Below are 16,751 nucleotides of genomic sequence, written 5' to 3'. Positions count from 1 at the left end.
TTTCATTGTAAGACTATTGCTTTGTTTAGGTTTAGTAAATGTCTCAGTGTTTGGGCTATAATGTTTGAAATAAAAGTTGTAAATTAAATCCAACTGCCTGTTATCATTGTAGAACTAAAGCATAACACAGTATGCACACAGATTTGAACAGTGTCTACAGTAAATGGGGAGAAATAGCCAAGTAATGGGACACTGGAATGGCTGTGTGGGCGGGGCTTGGGGTGGGTGGACTTGGGCGGGGCTGTGTTGGCAGGGGGCGGGGTGAGCTATGTGGGTGGGGCTCTGGGTTTGCACCCCCCTGCAAAAAATCCTGCGGGCTCCCTTGCTACTATTCCCTCTAGGGTTGGGAGGGTAGCCTAATGGTTAATGTGTTTGCCTTGCAAACACAAGGTGCAGGGTTTGAGTCTCACAAGGGACAATTGGCTAGGCTTAAAATGGCTCGCAAGGACAGTTAGCTTAGTACTAATCCATGAACCTATGAACCTATTCAGAAACATTCCTTGATCCAAGTCCTAAAAATGGCAGAGAGATAGGTTCATTTATGCAGCCCCCAGGCACCTGTACAAGCTGGCAGTAGAAAGGAATTATGAGGCTATGCCTACTCACCTCCATTTGGGGTGAAGGATAATGACAATGTAGTAGACTGAGGCAGGTGGTCCTTGTGTCCCAGGGCCTTTGTCAAGATCAGAACTAGGAATGGTAGCTGGACTAGGTGAATGAGCAGGCCATGAGGAAGTACTGTCACTTTTGGAGGGAGTGGGGATACACCTGAAAAGGTGTCAATGCCTATCAGCTCACATTCACTCTCTGAATGATGCAGCATATAGGATTATGGTCTCCTAGCACAGTTTCACTCATTCTCTATGCCTCCTGCACTCAGCTGGTAAGCCCAAGACAGATGGGTATATCACATGAGTGATACTGAATAAATTTGCTATCAGATAGAAGATGGGTTATGGAAACACACATCCACAAAACCCAGTCAAACTCATATAACCTCCATGGGTCTGGAGGAAAAACAGCCTCACAGATGAATATGATGCAAAATTCAGCACCAGAGTGATAGATGAAGGGAAAACACCACAAGTAGAGTGCCATGCAATGCAGTCATACAGTTGGCAACTGCCAGTATGCAGTTTATCTGAGTAATATAAGTATGTGTGTACAGTATTTGGCAAACATTAAAAAGTAAAGGTATTGTAACTCATATATCTACTCATAGTTGGATACAGATATCCTCTAGAGATGTGTTCAGCTATAGCTTGCTTATTATAAGTCATTGTCAGATACATAAGTATCCATCATCTGTTCATGTAACTTATATTCAGTGTGTACTTTGATGCTACTATGTTATAGTAATGTATATTATGCACGCACACTGTACAAGCATACAATGTCACAATCATGACTGAAATGGATAATGCATATTGCCAAAATATAAGTTTAAGGTTAATTGAAAATCACACATTTTATTGTTAATCTAAGAATACTCATTTCCGGTATCCCTACAGTCATGTGTTTTATGTGTAGTTACATATCAATTGTGCAGCAAGTGGTACAAGTGGCTGATCAAAAATAAAGTGGATAACCTAGGACAGTTGGCAAATGACTACTATCTTGTTGCAATTCAAGTGGAATTAGCAAACCTTAACATACAAGTCACTATCTAACAAAAGCATACTTATGTAAACTACTTTACTGAATATCACAGCACCAATTCAAAAGAACAGTAATCCCTAAAATAGTAACATGCACATGTTTAATGTGCAGTAAACATGTGGAGATTGCACTGTATAACTATATAGTATGTGGAAGATATGTCATTATTATAGTTGTATGTTGTTAAGCAGGGAATAAAAAGTGCTAACACAGATAACTAATATTGTAAGAACATTATTACAGCTATGTGAAAAAAGACTCTTGTTTAATATGTAAATTAATTGTAGTCTAAAACTAGGATCTGCGCTAACAGAAAACAGATCATTATCCCAGAGTCTTATTGTTGGGTGGTATCTTCTTGGTACTTAACTGATTTTTCATCACATATCAGCACATTTTATGCAAGTATTATTTCCCTTTATCCATATTAGAACATATAGCAAAACCAATGGAGTATAAATGCTTTACAGACATTCAGCAATCATGCACTATTGGCAGATACACACATATGAAAGAAATGCCATAATGTATCAGCAACATTTCATTGCCATACATATTACAATGCACATGGGGATACCAACCGCATGCCACGTTGTTCCACCAACTATATACATCTTGCCAACAAACAATAAATAATATACAATATACTTCTGAAGAAAAAAAATTGTCTGGAATATATTATTTTATATATTCATACAATACTTTGCATACAAACAGTTGCAAAATTGTGTAAAAGTAATGCATGTTGAATATATTTCATTTTACTTGTGCATGACAATACTGAAAGTACATGGAGTATTACGTGTCCTATTATGTAATTACATAACCTTTCCTTCAAGTCATCATCATCATCATCATTAACCTCATTTTTCCATTTTTTACATGGGGTTGGGGTATTACATCAACTGTCACAATCTCTCTTGATTCAATGTTTCTCTTCTACCATCTTTGACAGTCATGCCTAACTGGCATAGGTCTTCTCTCATGCAACCTGACCATCTCTTTCCTAGAACTATGCAACAGCTCATGGGTAATTGAATAATATTCTAATCATAAGTGTTCAATTCATCATACATATAACTACATTTTTTCAGTGTTGCAAATCCCTTATTTTTGTAATACGATATACTTGTTAGTAAATCTTCTAGTACTGCTTAGAAGTGGTATGTGACCATATCATTACAGTTAGCTTATGTGCACAGTAACTGCATTGCTAAAACATTGTATAACAAAGTTCAGTACTGTGCATGCATACAGGCATACAGTCGTATTGCTCAGACTGCCAAATACTAGGACAAATCAGCTGGGTGTATATCCAGACACAGACATACTGCACTGTACTCTGTCTGCAATATATCACATATCTGAAAAGCCCAGACATTTCTATAACTCTGCTTATTTCTCATGCATGTAATATGTGCTCCATGGGCCCTAAGGCATTTTTATAAGCCTAGCCCCAGTTTTGTGGCTTACGCCACCCCTTATGTTAAAAAATACTGTGCCCATTAGTTTGTTGTGCCTCTGTCCAGCAGTGACACAGAGATGATTCCCGGGGTAAACCTAACATGTTCACTTGCAAGAGTTTTTTTTGTAAATCTGTAATGGTTCTGTTGGATATGATAACTTCAAAGCACCACTGCTCAGTGTTATTTATGCATGCTAAACCTAACCATATGCTGTCTGTGACACTGCCAGCCCAGCTATCTGGAATTTTGTAAAATATTTTATGTCATTTGTGAATGTTGATATGATTTATACAGAACTGCATATTATGTACTGAGCTTTAAGAATGTAACCACACCATACCCTGCTGGAACATAGCAGATTAACTCACAAAACTTCAAGAAATTAAGTTGAAATTAAGTGCATTACAGTGTGCTATAAAAGTTAGTTTCATTGCAGCAAGAAGACAGGATGTCTAGAGCTAGAAGTTTTTTTCTATTGTCTTGAAGAGAAGTATTTATTTTTAAAATGTAAAGTGCTAAATTGTTTTATGACTTCCAGTTCTGGGCAAACTTCTGAGAGATATGTACTTCTCATACAGAGATGTTAAGTGCCTCACAGCAAGAGGTTCTCCAGTTTGATTCTCGACTGGGGTGCCTTCTGTGTGGAGTCTGCATGTCCTCCTTGTGGTTGCATGGGTTTCCTCTGGGTGCTCCAGTTTCCTCCTACATCCCGAAGACATGCTGTAGGTGGATTGGACACTCTACATTGGCCCTAGGTGTGAGTGTGTGCATGTGTGTGCCTTCTGTGGAAGGTTGGGCACCGGGCTGGCAACTCAACACTGTAAAACTCCACTGCCAATCATGAGCAGACAGGTGATCCACTGTGGCAACCCCTAACTGGGAAAAAGCCGAAAGAAGAAGATACAGAGATGTTAAAATTCTGTTAGTATCTGTTAGCCTGAGAACTGAAGGCGGGTGACAAAGAGTGATGTCATCCAAGCTGACCCAGCAATAATGTGTGATAGTAATTTAAGAACTCTCTCAGAGAAAGACTGTGCATTTTGTATATGTCTTTGACCTGGAAACATCCATCATCATCACCATTTGCACTTTCCTTGCTAATACTAAGTAACTACGGAAAAGTAATTTCTTTTAGATATAGATATGAATATAGTTAATATAGTTAATATTAGTTTAGATGTTTTCTGTCTTTATTTGAGACTGTCCTGCAATAACACATTTCCTGTAATACTGAAGTCTGTAGTTACTGTGTTTGTTGAGTTTTGTCTTGTTCTTTTGTTATTTATTATTAAATACATTTAAACCCATCTTTGTGGCTGGTTTGTGTAGACATATTTAAGCTCTTAGAGAACTTGTGTATGTATTTGGTAACACTGTACAGGCCACTTCTAAATAGTCTTGCTCTTGGTCACACTTACTATTTGGATAATAGTAACATTACACAGTAGTCACCCTTTTCAAGGACCTTAAGTAGCTGATAAAGGTGTGTGTGTGTGTGTGTGTGTGTGTGTGTGTGTTTGTTTGTGTGTGTGTGTGTGTGTGTGTGTGTGTGTGTGTGTGTGTGTGTGTCAGCAACTTGGGCAGGGATTCAAAGCACTGGTTAGACAGAGAGGGTGTTAGAGGTCTTGGCTTGACACCTCAGCTGAGATCTTAACCCTATAGCTGTGCCAGTGAGAAGTCTTACTGGGGATCTGGAGAAAGAGGGAGAAACCAGCCCCAGACTGACTATGATCTCTGTATGCTCTTAAGGGAACTTAAACCTTACTGTGTGTGAAGTCTGAAGTATCTCAACTTGTTTCTGTCAATAAAAGGTGGAATATATCATTGGTTGCTGTTTTTTTGGAGTTTCCTGCAGATAATTTTTGAGTTCTGCATACTTTGTTCTTATCCAAGGCTGCTTTACTCAGCGGTGAGTTTTTGTTTTGTTCTTACTGTGTGTGTACTTATCATGCTCCCATTGTGTACATTCCTCAGTGTTGCCAGTGGTGAGGATTGAGGCTCCTTAATTACTGGGCCAGTTCAGGGGCATCACATATTAATTGTTTGGCAGTGGTGGGATATCCACATCACATATGAACTGGCTTGTAGTGGTGTGGATATTTAATTCCTGTAGCCTGTGTACAGTGGTCATTGAAGGTGTCTGTACTCTTAATCAGCCATGCAGTGAACATTCAGAGTTCATATCACAATTGTTTTATTTTGTTTGTTAGCTTAGTTAGTCAGGGGAGCAGGCAATCATGTCAGCAGAGGAGTATGGCAAGCTGACAAAGAGCCATTTGGCTGAGATGTGCCAGGCTAAAGGACTGTTGCATGCCAACCTGACTAAAGCAGACATTTTTAACAACTTTAGTCACAGCTGCATCACAGAATAGCAACCAGGAGGACAATCTAACTGGCCTTGGAGATGTACAAGTCTCAGAAAATGGACAGCTCAACCTTGCCACAGAGGACTTAAGAATTCATCTGGAGTTAAAGAGACATGAGCTAGATGTCATGAATTTGGAAATAGAGGCAGCAGAGAGACTGAGACATCTAGAGACCGAGGAAAATGAGAAACTGCAACATATGAAGGCTGAAGAAAATGAGAAACTGTGATGCCTGGAATCTGAGGAGAAGGAGAGGCAGAGGCAACATGAAAAGAAGATGCTGGCTCTTCACCAGAGTCATGGAGGTAATGGGGAAAGGGGTAACTGAACCACAGAAGCAACAAATGTCAGTAAATTTCTTCCAGAATTTACAGAGGGGGATAATTTTGATAGTTTCATTCATATGTTTGAGAGGGTATGTAAACAGTATAATGTTGACCAAGGGCTCTGGCTATGGTTCCTGACCCCCTTACTCCATGGTAAACCTATAACTGTAAATTATAAACTGTCTGATACTGATTGGTTAAATTATAATTCTGTAAAAAACTGTTTGCTAGAATGTTTTAAGTTAACACGAAGCTTATAGGAAAAAGTTTTGTGAACACAGATGCAAGGCAGATGAAAGTGTGTGTGTGTGTGTGTGAATATGTTGCTGAACTAAGCACTTATTTTCATAGGTGGGTGATTGAATGTCAGGTCATCACTTTTGAAGGGCTAGCAGATCTTTTGGTGAGGGAACAAGCCCTTAGCACTTTGGATAAGGACATGAGAGTCTGGTTAGCTGATAGACAATGCACTACTGCAGCTGAGTTCTAGAAGAAGAGTGATCTATACCTAGCAAGCAGGGAATCACTGCACAGGAAAGGGACACCCAGTGCTGCTCATGGGTCTAAGAGAACCCATGGTGGGCAGCCCAGCCTGCTCTAACAGAGTCCACCAGTAGCAGGGAAAGTCACTAGTCCAGGTACACGTCCAGGACCAAGGGTTAAATGTTAAATGTTTTAAATGCAACCAGTGGAGCCATGTAGCATATAGATGCCCATGGAGGCAAGGTGGGGAACAAAAGGTGGGAGAGCCAGTAAGTGGGAATAACAAAATGCCAGCAGTAAGTTGTCTCGAGACAACAAGGGTACCCAACTACCACAAGAGGTTATATCCTATCTTAGTGAATGGGGAAAGAGGCCATGGCTAAGAGAGACACAGCATCTGACCTAACCATTGTGAAGCCTGCAATGGTTAAGAGGAGCACTACTTGTTTGGGCAGTCTACTCCAGTCAGAGCTTTAGGAGGGACCCCATTCCAAATACCTTTGGCTAGGGTTCACCTTGACTGGGAGGGTGGAAAAGGAAGCAAGCAATTAAGTGTGTTTGAAGATATCCCTGCAGATGTCCTGATAGGGAATGATTTTAATAATGCAGTATCTTGTGTGCATGCAGTTAGATGCAGTCAGGCTTGAAGACAAGCATGTGGGTTTGGTAGTCTGGGGGAGACCCAGACAGGCTGTGCACTTACAGCCAGGACGGTGAGATGGTACTTCAGGGTGGGAGCTACCCTGTAGCAGTGAGACTGAAGGTGAGCCACAGCTGCTTGTGGGTACTGATGTTCCCTTAGACAGAGCTGTGTACATCCCTTACTGTTGCCAGTGGTAACGACTGAGGCTCCTTGATTACTGGGCCTGTGCAGGGGCTCACACTGTCATTGTCCCTAACCCCAACATTGCACCTTACCTTCTCACAAAACCCTTTTCCTAACAGTACTGCAGTGCACACAACTTATTTCTGATGGTATTATTTTGGGTATGTCTTTCTTTTTATTTTTATATTTTTATTGAAACTAGTTGTAAAAGGAGACTGCATTTCTTTTGTAATGCATTTAATGTGGGGTGTGATTTTACTTTTTGTGTATGTTGTATGTTAAGGTTTTTTAGTTGTCTGGATTAGGTGGTATCAATATTTGTTCTAAAATTTTGCTGTTCACAGTTTTATTTTTCTGGACTATTGAGTACATTCACTTAAAAAACAGAAAGAGGGTCCCCTTGTTTGTACACTTGATATACTTCAACCTAATGTACTTAATACTGCAGAAATGTAATAGAATGAATATAAAAGTGTTCCTGTACTATTTTAATGAATAATTTTTACTCTTTTGCAATAACTTTAAGTACATTTATATACTTTTGTATTATTTTATTTTAGTTTATATAGTATAACAGCTACTTACTCAGCAGTCACATTTTATGAGACCATAGTTGAGAGGCCTGGGTCTTGTCTGATTTAAATTGTATAAAGTGCTTACATACATGGCTGCCTCAATCCCTCAGCGCACGCACACACACACACACACACACACACACACACACACACACACACACACACACACACACACACATACATGCACACGCACATGCACACACACACATACTATAAAACATTTCTAAAAATGATGTAGTAGCAGGACTCATTTGCTAATCACTTGGAAGTATTTCAAAAATCTATATATCAGTGTTAGTGGTACAACAGGTAGTGCATCCACCTTTAGTACAGAAGGCGGCAAGCTCTCTTCCCATATCAGGTAGCTTGACTGCTGACACTGCAGTGCAGCATTAAGGGGTTCCTACTTGAGTTGGTGGCAGGTCAGTTGGATATAAAAGATCTCATGGCACTTATTGAAAAGGGTAGGGAAATGCTATGGAAAAAATTCCCTCTAGTAGGATAGATATCATGTTTCTCCTTGAAAAGAAGCTAGTTAACAAATAATAAATAAATTAAAAAGTCAACTCATAGTACTAAAAAAAAAACTACCATAGTATAAACTGACAGTCATCTATATTATAACTCCTACATTAGACTTGTTTCTCCTGTGTAAGCATGTAAAATAAATTAACAGTAACCAATATTACTATTTCTGTGTATACATCTCATAAATTCAGGCAGAACAAGTAATTCAAGCTGGATATATTTCAATCTGATTTAGTTTCACTTATTGCCCAAACACACCTAGTAAACAATAATATTGTCATTTAATTTATTAAAACAGAAATTACACTAGAAAATGTAACATAGTCAGTTACTTTGTTAGAAATTAATTAGGCATTACAATGAATTCCAATGTCAGACTGTAAAAATGGTATTATAACATGGCCATAGAAGCTGCTAGAAGATACACATAGCATTTTAGAGTAGACAGGGTGGAGAGGGAATCATCCCTCACTAGGACATGCAAGTCAAATCATGGTTTCAAATGCCAATAAAATGCAGAAGCACTGTTACTATAACATACATAAGATTACATGATATGCGCAGACATGCACACGCACACACACACACACACACACACACACACACACACACACATATATAGATAGATATATACCTACATATGCACATACACACAAGAACACATGTACTGACACCATACACAGACACACAAAAAATGCTTATTATAACATGTTCTTTCTATTTATTATGATCATTTTAGAGACAAAAACATAAAAATGGATGTGGTCATATAAAGCTATAGAAGAAAGCATGGAAATAAATATTTTCATAGTCTTCTTCCCAGAATAGAAAATATTCTGGACCAAGCAACTTTATTATGTAACTACCACTAAAACCTAGAAAGAAAGAATTTGATTTCTGTAAATCTTAATTGAACAATTCACGAATAATCAACATGAATAAATGCAAAAAAAATAATAATAAATAAATAAACACATTAGATGTCCATATTTTAACCAAAAAAAAAGAAATGTATTTGTGAATGAATCACAAAATAACTGTTGTATTCCCAAGAGCAGTGAATTTCCTAGGTCTGCTATTTGTTCTGACGCTCAATCTCAGTCCCTTAAAAGTGATTATTTTTAAAGAATCATTGTTATTAGACTGCTGTTAGGCAACCAGCAAATGACATGTTGTACACAATTTCCAGATGGAGTATTTACAAGTTTTCACATTTTTTTAAGGCAGCTCTCAGGCTATATTAGCTTTCAGAAAGCACCAAAAGAATTTGAAGCCCTCCGTGCTGACCTATGGATTATTCTGTTGGTATGAACGCTTCCTGTTTCCTTATCCCACCCCACCCCCATTTGTCTGCCTGTGCCTTTCTTTCACTGTGTTTCTATATATGTTCTTATATTTTGCCTTACTTTTTGTCAGTTGACATCAGTCTGAGCTATTGTTTATTTCACCTTTACTATATCAGTCCAACAAAAGCAGACACTGAGCTGTCTGGCTCCTGTATTTCTTTACGCATTAATTTTGGACAGAATATTCTGTTATGACTAAGCTAGAAAAGTGTCTTAAGAACCTAGCAGAGAATCAATCAGTTTGCTTCTGGAAATGTCAGCCAACCCCAGTCACTTGTGACCTGCTTTATTTTTCTGCTCTTAAATATAGAGGTTAAAGAGAGGGTATGTGAGTGCTGTGTTAATCAGTCCCACCAAGTTTACTTAACAGGGCAATCATTTATTAGAGCAGTTATCGGTCTCTTGGTGGCAGTTGCTGCATATGCTTTCTGTATTTTCTTTGCAGAAGGTGAAACCTGATGCTTAAATTCCAGCTACAGCCATGGCAACCCAGTGAAACTCCAGCTGTAAAGGGAGACTGAAGTAAGGGCCTGTGAGGTAATCAACTTCCCCAGAAGCCTGGTAAATATTGATATAAAATAAAAAACACGAAAGAAGAATGAACTGGAAATTGCTTGCTTTTAAAGGCTAGCCTATCCTTCCTACAGGTTTCTAGTGATAATATGCTATGGACTTTTTAAAAATAAAATGTTTGCTAAATGACTGCTGTTGGCAAGGCTATAATCAATGAAACATGGTTCATATCCCAGATATTGAAAATATGCAGCACAGGTGATTAAGAGCAAATATAAACTAGTATTTAATTCTTAAAAAAGATGTCCTAAGGTTGAATGAGAAGATATTAACTGATCAAACACATGTGCTCACCCTGCACCCACCCATTACACACATATACACACACACACACACACACACACACACACACGCACACACACACGCACACACACGCATACACGCACACACACAGAGGCAAGGCTTAGACAGAATGTGGTGTAGTAACAAGGTGTGCGCTTGTGACAATAAAAATGGGGTATCTGAAAACTTACAAAGATTCATGGGAGGATTCTATGAAAAAGAAGTAGTCTGCTTCAGGTGACTGGTCAATATATTCATCTTTCTTGTATGTGCATGATAATTATTTTATGGACTGAGTGTTTCATTTCAGGAGAAACACTGCTATATGTGGGTAGCGGAGTTTCATATGGAAGGCACTTGGTGTAGCACCTGTATTTGATATTAGGCTATTAATTCATGGTGTACAAAGGGTGCTGCTAGAGCATGACCTTCATGGGGCATTGGTTGTTACTGTCTAAAAATGAAAGTTTCTCAAGTATGTGTTTGATATATAACATTGAAAATCTCTGTCACTGATGTCATTTCAGAAAGTTAATATGCATTCTGCTTCTATGCGTTATTGTTGGCTGTCAATCATGATGACAAGGAAAACGTTAGCTGTGAATGTTGCTGATATAGGTCATTGGTTGTTAATGGTTTTCAAGGGAAGTCATTGGCATATTGCTAATAAGTGAATAAAGATTCTGAGAGAAATCCTAGGGTTGATATGATTTATCTTGTGCTTAACTATCTGTTGCACTGTTGTCTTTGCATGATTTTCTTAGTGCTTTGTTCTAGACAGCTTTGAAAGTCTCTGGTGACTTGCAGTGTACCTTTGTTTCTGACAGTACATTAAATTATCTTACCACCATCTCTGTGAAATAGCATTCTATGATGTCTTTCTTGAACCATCCCATTGTCTTTCATATACCCTTCTCTCCATCCATTCCTCTTCTTGAGCTCTGCTACTCACACTTATACCTTGTCATTTGGGTTGATGTGCGGCACATCCCACATTTGTTGTCTGTGTGTTTATGAGAAGCATCATAGCTAACTGGAAAGAGTTCTTCCTCAGCGCCTTAGAGAATGGGATCCATAGTCTGACTACCGGTCACTATCTGGAGTTTGCTTGTTCACCATGTGTTTATTCTGGCTTTCTCCCAATGCTCTGGTTCTTCCTGCCATCCCCAAAACATGCTGATGTATTGGCTACCCTAAATGCCCATATTTATTGTGTACCATGTCATGGTTTCAAGCGGTCTATTGAGTAGCCCAAATAAGAAATTTATGAATGCTGTGTAAACAAAATTCCTGCCTGGCATTTTAGTTCTGCCCATTCTGTTCACCTTTTTGATAACTTGATTATTTTATACTCTTCTGATTTTCACTGCTTCTGTGGCATCATGACCTACCCATAGCACTCCAAATACGACTTTACCATTGCCTTCTACAATGTAAAGATCACCTGAAAGTCATTGATATTCACCTTTTTTGTGATAATCATCCTCGCATCCTACTGCCCTTAATTACTATCCTTAAATATTGTGAAGTACGACATAGTTTAAATGTACTATTTTCTCCACCCCTTTTCATGTTCAACCTTTTAAGGAACCAAACATGTAACCTCCATGGTGCCTTCCTTAAAAGTACACCTTGCAGATTTTACAATAAAACTGTTTCCCCCTATCTACCCACAATATAAGCTGCTCCAGTTTTCTCTATAAAATATTACTGCATCTCTGACTACTGCAGCTGTTCCACGATAACCTACCACAAGTAATTTTGTGACATCAACCATACACAGCAGGATCAGATGGCAAGCTCTGTGACTAAAATAGGAAGGACAAATCAGTATGTAGCTGCCAGGCTAAGCAGGAAGTTAGTTGCCTTCATAAACAGATGTCCAGCAAGATTGCTTTCTTTTAAGCCAAGAACCTTAATACAGCTGCTAAATGCTTATACAGAACTGATTCATTGTCTGGCCTTTTGCAATGCCAATATTTAGCATAATAATTTCTGTTTTAACTAATGGGTTAACTAATGTCTGTTGGTTTGGTCAGAAGCATGTTGCCTGTTTCTCATCTAGCTGTATGTAATGACACTTTGCATGCCTTTTGGCTTTTATTTCCCGTGTATCTCTGACTTTGTTGGCTCATTTTAATCCTATAAAGCTATTATATTAGAAATAAATGTTTCTGCTGATATTCCATTGCTTTCTTTTCTTTAGTTTAAGGACTAGAAATGTCAATATTTCAAGAAATTATCCCTTTTCACTTGCAATGGAACATTATTTCATGTTTCATTAAATGTGAATAGCAGGCCGAATTCTTGTTGAGAGGTAGAGTTCATAATGAATACATTTTCCAAATGGAATCTGTAAAAAGATTCTTGTTGAATTTTTTTTCACTTAGTTCATTTGCATTTTCTATTAAATATTTCTGTTACTGTATTACAAGCTGGATATTCAGGAAAAAAAGCATAGTATGACCCTAGAGAATCTGTAATAAACTATCAAAGTACCCCCAATGACTATTAAGCATGCATGAGTGTCAGCACAGAGTGGTCATGACAGGGACAGGACAGGCAGATTAGGGATGCGCAAGCAGAGAAAGACAGGAAATGACACCTGGAAGTGTTGATTGGTATATGTGTGGAGCCGGGACAGCAGACTTTTTGTGGTACAAATGAAGTTTGGAACAAACTAAGTTGTCCCGGGACATCTTCATGGGGGGGTTAGGTTAATATTAAGGGGAGTTAAGTGGGTTGGGGAGGTGAAAGGTTTAAATGGAGGCAGGGATGGTTGGAAGGAAGTGAGATAATGATGGGGAGGGGCTTAAGAGGTTTAGTCTAGTGTAGTCAGGTTAAGCAGTCACATTTTGGCGTGAACTTGCTAAGGCAGGGTACACCCATGACGACCTGTAGGTTTAACAGGCTGAAAGGTAGGCCTCGGGCACTGGATGGTGGCAGGTAGGTTGGGGTAGGTGTACACTAGGGGGTAGAGAGCTGTATATTTTTGCATTGGAAATGCTTGAGAAGACAGGTGGTTGGCGCAGCCACCTTGCTGGAAACTGTGAATAAACAAAAAAAAAAAAAGAGAGAGAGATAATAATGTATGTGCATACATATGGAGGTAGGTAGGAATGTATATAGGAATGCTCAATGTTTTGCAATCGGTGGCCTGGGTAGCTAGTCAGTGTTCTAATTTGGGTTGTTCAGCTGATTACTGAGTTATTTGTTTTTCAGCTCATGGGGGAGGTTCAGTTTCGCATTGGTGGTGAGGGCGTTGGTACAGAATTCTGGCAGTCAGGGTGGTTGAGAGAACCACACTTCTTTTTCGTGGCCTTCAGGCTCCGTGTGAAGCTTCCCTGAGGTAACTCTGTCGTCAGTGTAGGGGTTGGTGCATATGTGGTGTTACTTTAAGCATGGCACTGCTGTTGTCCTCGTGGTGAATTGACTCTGGTATTTCCTGTAGCAGGGAGGTAGGTTTTTTTTTTTTTTGTGTTGTTGTAATATTAGCAGGGAAAGAAATGTTCTGGCCATTAATGGCATACTGGCAGCCAGTTGCACTATGACAGTTTAAAGGACATTTGCGGGCTTAGGCCTAGCAGTTCCGGACCAGGCATGTGCAATCAGGCTTCATGCAGCACATTTGCGGTTCATTAAGAAGATCTTATAAAATATAAAGAGCTTAATGGAGTTAATGGTAACTTCAGTGACGGTTGTGGTTTCATGTCCTTTCCTCCTGTCTGCCTGGGTTGGATTCATTAGTGGACTGTGGTCCGGTTTGGTGCTTGTGTCGGTTGGCTCGAGAGTTGGATGTGGAGCACCTTTGCATTGGGGAAACGAATCGCTCGGTCTTGCCAGTGGTGTGGTGGTGGTTGCTGAGACATGTGTCCCTTGGACTGAGGGATGGAGGGGCCGAAGGTGATGTGCAGCTGGGTGGTGAGACAGCAAGCGGCAGAGATGTTTCGGTGGTCCGTGTGGAGCTTGAGCTTGGAGGGGCATTGCCGGTGTCCGGACGGTGTCTCGTGTCTTTTGGTGGTGGAGCTGTGCTCACTGGATGTGCAGGCAATGGTTTGTGGTGTTTTCGGGGTTGCCAGAGCAGTGTTGCTCTTGGCGCGTGCGTGTCTGCTGTCGCGGTGATTCTGAAGTGGTAGAATAGAAAGAAAGGAACACACTTCAGTTCATTTTTCTCCACCATGGTGCAAAAACAGAACAGATTACACAATTTATCATGTGGTGTGGGGGTGTTTCCATTCTTGTGGAGGAACATTATTTTCAAACTCTTGACATTTTGTGATCCTGTAATTGCTGCAGTGTGCATTCAGGACAAGAATCATTGAATCAGTCCTAGACTTACTTTGTGACGGTAGGTGAAAGAAAGTAAACAAAAGGAAAATTACATGCAACACAATATACAGCAGATTCAGTGAATTCTGGACATGTTATCTTGAATATTATTCAAAGAATTTCTTTAGAATGTAAGTGTGTTTCCTCTGATACTAGTCTTGGCAGTCATAAGGATGCATTTTTCCGGTTATTCATTTGTAAATTGAGCATGTCCAGTGTGCACAAATGCTTCTTTTCAAGGTAGAAATGGTGTACTGTCTGGTAAATGAATTTGTCCCTCATTCTTGAGTTAAAACCTGACAGCTGAGTTTCAGGAACTAAACAAAACTACCCCATTTTAGAGCTTACAGACTTCAACCTCTACACTACACTTCCAGGCAGTGGGCAATATAGTATTATATTGTACATTTCAGCTAAGGAATCATTAGATAATTTTGCATTGTGTTACCAATCCAATTCAGATGAGCATCATTTGTGTATATAGTTTAAGTTCCATGCAAAGCTACTGCAGAAGATCACTTTCAGGTAACTTGAAAACATGAACAAAATGTATTAAATAATGAATTGCATATTGTAGTTTCCATGACATCTATTTGTATAAATTTCTGAAAACAGATGAAGGGTCAGCAATATAGCATGAGCAAATTAAAAAACAAAGCTTAGCGAGGAATATGTTAGAATACTGAAGATAAAACTTAAAACTGCCTTAACATCTAAGAATAAAGGTAAATCTATAAATAAACTTGCCCTCCCCATTCTAACCTACACCTTTGGCACAATCATCTGGACAGGAAAACTATGTCATGCCTATAAAATGATCTATAAAAACAGAGTATGGAAATAAAGCATATACAGTACTTTGAGCATCATTCTCCCCCACTTATGGGGGTACTGCAAGATGGGTGCTGAATCATTGGGGTTAGGGCATTTTCGTTGGGGTTAAGGTAATGGCTGTGGTGATAGGTTCTGCGTTTGTTTGCACTATATTCCTACGAGGTACCAGTTATTTGTGGGTTGGTAACGGCTGGTTTACAGCTGTTAAATGGTTCTCTGGGAAGGCAGTTGTGTGTGACCGGCCTGGAAAGGTTATAGTATCCATGGGGATTACATTTGTTGCTGGCTTAGCGTTTTGCAGGTAGTGCCTCCTGTTCGCAGGACTCGAGAGCTGATGTTTCCTTGCTGTAGTTTGTGGTAGCAGGGGTTAGACACATGTGCAATGGCTGTAAGGGATCTTTGCGGCCGTTAAACCCGGGAATAGAGTTACTTCTGGTTTTCTCAGCCCAATGTGTCAGGATGTCCCTGGTACAGACACTCTTGGCTATTTGGTGGAGTTGTGGGGTGGATTACAGCTACAAATTACAGCTAAAAAAAAAAAAGTCTTTGTTATGAGCTGTCCAGTGAAGTTGGTGCAGTCACTGAGGAAATGGAGCACTTTGGGTCTGACAGTGATCACCTCTCTCTCTTGCATCGGGTGGTTGTGGATTACTGTGGAAGCAAGGTAAGCAGACCTTTCATCTGTTTATATTAGGGCTGAGTTGGTTGTTCCTTAGGGAGTTGTTGTGGCTGGGCAGGCAGTGGAAGATGCATGTGTTTCTGACTTTGGGTCCATCAGAGTGGTGTGGTTAAGGCAGCTCTGGCATGCTGGCAGCTTTCTTGGTTGGTGGGAGTGGTGTCAAATATGTCCCTATTTTATGTCAAAGGAAAATGGCAGCATTTTTAGGAGGTTTGTTTTGAACAGAACATGCAGTTTCGAGTAAGCTTCTTTTATCTGAGGAAGTGCATAAATTTAATTGAACGAAAGTGATTTTGCTGGTGTGAAGTTTGTTGGGGGAAGGGTGGACGAGCTATGTGTTTCACGGGTTGTGTCGGCAGAAGGAAAATGCTCCCTGTTGCTAAGCTGCCTACTAGATCTGACTTTCAGTTTTAAGCCTGAATAGGTCTGAAAGGTATTTTAAGAAGTTTTAATTCATCTTTGTCACATTCTGTACAATT

This window comes from Protopterus annectens, chromosome 3.part0 (assembly GCF_019279795.1).
Source record: "Protopterus annectens isolate FY-2018-M chromosome 3.part0, PAN1.0, whole genome shotgun sequence".
In the NCBI taxonomy this organism is placed as follows: Eukaryota; Metazoa; Chordata; order Ceratodontiformes; family Protopteridae; genus Protopterus; species Protopterus annectens.
Note: the sequence above shows the minus strand (reverse complement) of the source record.